The sequence below is a fragment of the Dreissena polymorpha genome, chromosome 1, assembly GCF_020536995.1.
Source record: "Dreissena polymorpha isolate Duluth1 chromosome 1, UMN_Dpol_1.0, whole genome shotgun sequence".
Lineage (NCBI taxonomy): Eukaryota > Metazoa > Mollusca > Bivalvia > Myida > Dreissenidae > Dreissena > Dreissena polymorpha.
In genome coordinates this window covers 188,488,498-188,494,850 of record NC_068355.1, presented here as the reverse complement: position 1 = coordinate 188,494,850, position 6,353 = coordinate 188,488,498, and the positions used below count along the sequence as shown (strand labels likewise).

The 6,353-nt window shown below is 35.1% G+C and overlaps 1 long non-coding RNA gene across 1 annotated transcript; it reads left to right on the top strand.

Annotated features, from left to right (window-relative positions):
* The first annotated feature begins 698 nt into the window (after window positions 1-698).
* Window positions 699-3,522, top strand: LOC127864300 (uncharacterized). The gene is made up of 3 exons (XR_008041690.1): window positions 699-1,205; window positions 2,256-2,356; window positions 2,729-3,522. It is a non-coding gene; the product is annotated as an uncharacterized LOC127864300 (long non-coding RNA).
* Window positions 3,523-6,353: the final 2,831 nt, after the last annotated feature.

The following is a 6,353-nucleotide window of genomic DNA, read 5'->3' as shown; positions in this document are numbered from 1 at the left end:
CATGTATTTTGTATTTAAAAGAAAATGCAATAAAGATAATTATAAATTTGTTCTAGAAATTGGAACAGTTCTGGAACTGTTCCATATTTGTGTTCTAAAACGTATGTTCTGGAATTGTTCCAAAACAGTTTGTTTAGAATAAATCCAGAACATTTGTGGAAAATGGCTTAGGACTGAAACTGTTCCAATAATTTCAAGAACCTTTTTAGAACATTTCAAGGACAAAATATGGTTAAAAATTTCTAAAAATGTTTTAAAATGTAGTTCTAGAACACATCTAGAACGCTTTAAGAACCAGTAAGTTCTACAAATTTTCTTATGGGGAATACAAACACATATAGAACACCTTACACTTACAAATAGCCAAATAGACTTCATAGTAGCGACAGCAGCAGCAGCAGTAGTAGTAGTAGTTGTAGTAGCTGTATTAGTAGTAGTAGTTGTTGTTGTTGTAGTAGATGTTGGTGTTGTAGTAATTGATGTAGTAGCAGTAGTGTTTTTTATATCAGTAGAGGTTGTGGTGGTAGTAGTAGTAGTAGAAGTAGTAGCATTAACAGTTTCTGTAGCAATAGTAGTAGCAATAGAAGTAGCAGTAGTAGCAGTTGTTGCTGTAGTAGCAGTTGTTGCTGCTGCTGTTGTTGTTGCTGCTGCTGTTGTTGCTGCTGTTATTGTTGCTGTTGTTGTTGTTGGTGGTGTTGTTGATGCTGTAGTAATTAAAGTAGTAGTTCTGCAGAAGTAGGAGTAGTTGTTACTTTCAAAGCAATTTCTACAAGTTTAAATTCCTTAACCCTGTCCAAGTGGTATACACACTGTTTTTTCTCAATATCAAACTCAGCCAGTCCAGGTTGTCAAATAACAATCTATCTGATAAGCCAAGCATGTGTTGTACATCAGATGTTGGGTATGTTTGCTGCAAATCTATTGGTTATAAGATATAACAGCCTTTTCTAATTGGCTGAATTCAAATACAGAAAGTTTACCTGTTGGATTGAAACATGAAACATGGTGGACAATGTACTGGTTTAACTTGTTAAAATAAAGTTAAAGACATTTAACAAACAGAAGAGTCATTAGTTTTTCCATTAAAAACACTTTCTTAAAATACTTATGTATTTATATCATTTGGAAAGTGACATGAAATATTGCTAAAGAGTGATGCATACAGTGTTTGAGCAGTCTGTCTAGGAATAGAACAACAACTGAAGGTTTGTGATTTTTATTATTTCTAAATATTCCTTTAAATTTAATCTTCTTATGACATTATTGTAGACCTTTTTATGTGATATTTGAGGTTTTAGTATGGCAAATATTAGTTTAAAAGCAGCTGTCACCCAAATTTTCACTTAGTGGAGTTTGCAGGTTGAAAAAGGAAGTAATAAGACCTATGTGGAGAAATTAATAACGTTGAATGTAGTATCGGAATTTTATCATGCAAGGTTATGGAACTGCAGGCTAAGGAAGTTTTTTACTGTGCATGTTGAGCACTCAATGCTCATTAATGGTGTTAATCTTTATTACAATCCCCCGCCATAGGCGGAGGGATATTATTTTGGCGTTGTCTGTTCGTCCTTCCATCCTTCCGTCTGTCCGTCTTTCCATCCGTCCGTAGTCATATCTTGGAAGTGCTTTGGCAGATTTCACTGAAACTTGGTATGAGTATGTATATTGATAAGAGGATGATGCATGCCAAATGGCATTGTACACCATTAGTTAATAACAGAGTTATGGCCCTTTGTATCTTGAAAAAATGCTTTTTGTGTGTCCAAGGCCATCTCCTGGAAGTGCTTTGGCGGATTTCATTGAAACCTGGTTCGAGTATATATATGGATAAGAGGATGATGCACGCCAAATGGAATTGTACACCATCTGTTAAAAACGGGGTTATGGCCCTTTGTATCTTTAAAAAATGCTTGTTTGAGTGTCAAATATAATACTTATGTGTCCAGAAGCTTGTTGGCGGGGGATATCAATTCAACGTATTTGCTTGTAAATAAAAAATTAAACCAATGGAATTGGTTTTTAGGTATCTGAGTGTGCATTTTCATACCAATAGAATAACACATCATTCTAATTATAGCAATAATAAATTTGTACTAATCATACCAACAAATTAAGTTATGCTTAGTGCTTTGCGATGTATTCACTTCGTTTTTAGTTCTCTTTCTAAAGACCATTTAACAACTTAATATTTAAAACAATTCATGAATTACGTTCCCTATACATTTTCATTATGTGCTTTAATTACCATTGACCAGTTGATGGAAGATACTGCAGAGTTTGGCAGGGAAATAATCCAACAGCAAAGCGGCTCTTTAAGCCCATTTACCTAGAGGACTTACAGGGCCACAAATTCATGGTAAATATTGTCATGCCCTGGGCTAGATAAATTATTTAATGTTAACCACCTGAAAGTATTTTGTCTTTTTGGAATTCAATATATTAGTCTAAGTCATTTACACTTTTCTGGATCCTGGGATAACTTTAAAAGTTCTAAGTATTTTTTCATGAAACTTGAAACATGAACAGATGACAATAAGGACATTTTGCACGTCATTTCATGTTGTTTATAATGCAAGAATTCTGGTTGCTTTGGCAACAAATATATTTAACAAACTTAAAATAGTGAAGTTTAACAGGTAGGGGACCATATTGCTTTGCAATCTCTCGTTATAGTTTGAATGTAAATAACTCTTTGCTTTAGACATTTTTATGATTTTTTATTCTGTAGAGCACATGTGAGCAGTATACAATGTACCTCATACCAAAAAGGACCCGGAGGCAGTGACTGGTGTTCAATATTCTCAGAAGAAAAGGAAAATGGCAGTGGAAGACTTGGACAAACATTTTTAGCCTCTGTGTTAAGCCTGGCAGTCTGTGGCTGGTGACATGTTTTATTTTGGTTACTTCTTGTATAAAAAAGACCAGTTATTTATTTTGTGAATTGTATTTTGTGTTTGTTTTTTGTCTTAATTTATTTGTTGTTTTTTTAATTTAGGAATTTGAAACTTGGATAATTGAATTAAGTCCGTGTTCAACAGTACTGAGCATAGTATAATAAATAACAAATTTACAACAGTTGTTAATTTGTTATGTATTATTATTAACTATGCTCAGTACTTGAATACTGGCTGTCTGCATGGGAATTTGTTTTCTAGAAAGTTGGTTTCAGACTTAAATATTTGAAGTTAACCTTCGGAACTTTTCTAGAATTGTACTGGAACACATCAACTAGAACTGAACTTCTGTAATCGTACTGAAAGTGTTCTAGAATTAATAAGGAACAATTGTTGAACGTTAAAATTTATGAGAAAAAACTCTAGAACAATTGTGCGTGATGTGTGTGTGCATGTAATTGTGTGTGTTTATGAACATATGTGAGAAAGGAAGTATACTTGTCATAAGAGAAATGTAAAATTCTACTTCTATGTTTTATATTGTGCCTTTTATAAGTTTTTCTGTTCTCACCTGTATATGCGTGCATGTTTATGGATGTGTTTTTGAATGTGTGCATGCATGCCTGTGGTTAAGAGAGTTGGTACTTAATTTATGAAAATGTAAAACCACTCATTTTTGAATATGTACTGTGACTGCATGTGTGTGGTTAATGATTGATGCCAGATCTTGTTCTTGTTTAACTTCTATGATGAAACCTTTAGTTACATTCACATTTGTTTTCAAAATCAATAAAATGCCTTTGATCTATAATCTGTTTTTTTTCTATTTTATTCCAGCTTTTTATTAAATTCCATAGCTTTTCACGGAATTCCACGGCATTCTATGGAATTCCACGGCATTCTATGGAATTCCACGGCATTCCATGGAATTCCACGGCGTTCCATGGAATTCCACGGCGTTCTATGGAATTCCACGGCATTCTATGGAATTCCACGGCATTCTATGGAATTCCACGGAATTCTATGGAATTCCACGGCATTATATGGAATGCCACGGAATTCTATTGAATTCCACGGCATTTTATGGAATTCCATCCCATATCAAGTCCCCCTTCTGTTTTTTTTTTCACTTTTCCATTGATTGCATGGAATCGGATGGAAAGTTAGTGCCAATACTCCACGGAATTCCATCTAACGATTTCCATAGAATTCCATATGATTCCACGGCAGATCTACAGACGGGTAGTGAGAAAAAACAGAAAGAAACATGTACATGTATTATCTCTGTAATACCGTTCTATAATGGACAAAACAATTTTGATAATACATTAATTTTCTTAATGTTTTTATTATTATCCCCACGTTTTTCTGAGAAAAAGTGGGGATATTGTGGTGATGTGCGTCTGTCCGTCCGTCCTGGTCACCTGCTCCTCCTACACTATAAGCACTAGAACCATGAAACTAACATACACGGTAGAAATGAGCATATGTGCGACGATGACAGTGACGGAATTTTGATCTTACCCCTGGGTCAAAAGTTATGGGGGTTGGGGCAGGGCCGGGTCAGAGATTTTCACTCATTTTTTTTGTAATATTTTACATTAACTTCTTCATTTCTGCACTGATTTACTTCAAATTGATACTGAGCCTCTCTTATGACAATACGGTCAATCTCGATATGCATGGCCCCATTACCAACCCTGGGGCGCCCCGGCCACATAGGCCACGCCAACCCAAAATTGTCTTTTACTATAATTTCTTCATTTCTACACTCGATTCACTTCAAATTGATACTGAACCTCTCTTATTACAATACGGTCAATCTCAGCTATGCATGGCCCCATTACAATTCCTTGGGCGCCCCGCCCATAATAGGCCACACCCACCCAAAATTGTCTTTTACTATAATTTCTTCATTTCTGCACAGATTCACTTCTAATTGATACTGAACTTCTCTTATGACAATACGGTCAATCTCAACTATGCATGGCCCCATTACCAACCCTGGGGCGCCCCTGGGTCAAACATGCGGCGTGGGGATACGCGTCCGCCTCTGCCGCGCCATCTCTAGTTTTGTTTGTATTCAGTGTACTTATTGCAAATGCTAAACCTGGAAATATGAATACAAGTATGTTTTCATTTAACCTTGAAACTGTTGAAAATGCGAACATTGTTTTTTTTCAATGTAGGACTCATTTTTTAAGTCTGTGTAGCCCTTCTTTCACTAAAATGTGCATGTTTTCTTTGAATAATCAGATTTTTCTTGTGATCAGATTGCATCAAAGAGTCAAAAAATTGTCATAAGTCAAAATAAGGATACCTGAGCTGAGATTCAATTTGTTATCTTATTATACAATTAAAAAAAAATATCAACAAGATGCAATGCAAAATATGTGTAATTTACTGATATTTTAGTCATAAAGCACGGTGCATTGGAATTTATCATACCACCGCATTGATATCTGCCTAATATAATGTTGCCTGATATATTTTTAGCTCACCTGAGCGATAGCTCGGGGTGAGCTATTGTGATCACTCAGCGTCCGGCGTCCGTCCGTCCGTCCGTCTGTCTGTAAACAATTTGTAAACATCTTCTTCTACTAAACCATTGAGCCAATTTCAACTAAATTTCATGTGGAGCATCCCTAGGTCATGGGACAAAAGAATTGTTAAAAAAATTTTGATCACATAACCAAGATGGCCACCATGACCATATATGGTAAAAACCTTAAAAAATCTTCTTATCAGAAACCGCTTATCAGATTTTCAAAAAATTTCACAGGGATGACCTTTGAAGGCTCCCCTGAAAAAGTTGTTCAAAGAAATTTGATTCGTCAAAAAACATGGCCGCAGGAGCTCGTTGAACTTTGCATGTTTATTCGTTTTTGCCTATTTTGTGAAAACTTTCAAAAATCTTCCACATTTTTTGTCGATCCTTTCTAAATTTGCACAGTGTCTTTATATCAATGAGGACACGAACCCTACAAAAAATGAGCATTATTGGTCCATGAAGTACAGAATTACCTCCCCTTGAATTGAGAAAATGGTGTTTATGCAATGAAGTCCAAATTTTTCATCCAATTCTTTCCAAACTTGTTTATATATCAGATTAAAGAGAATAAAAGTTTCTTTATAATGGTTTTTCTTTCATGAAAATCCATAAAGGATAAGTGTTATTAATCGTTGCTTAATTAATGAACAATGCGAATTATCGGTATTGATTTTTTTCCTGACATACCATCCCAGACATTAACCGCTTTCAGCTGTAGACTGTGCATCAATACATCGCCGTGTTATTGACCTGAAAAATTCATATGCAGTCGGCATTAACACCAGTCATCAAGACAAATTACTGATGTGAAAACAAATCGTACATCTTAGAGGATTAAATAAACAATTACATCTGATTAAAGATTTAAGATTGCTGCCGATTTAAATCAATTTGAGTACTTTTTGCGT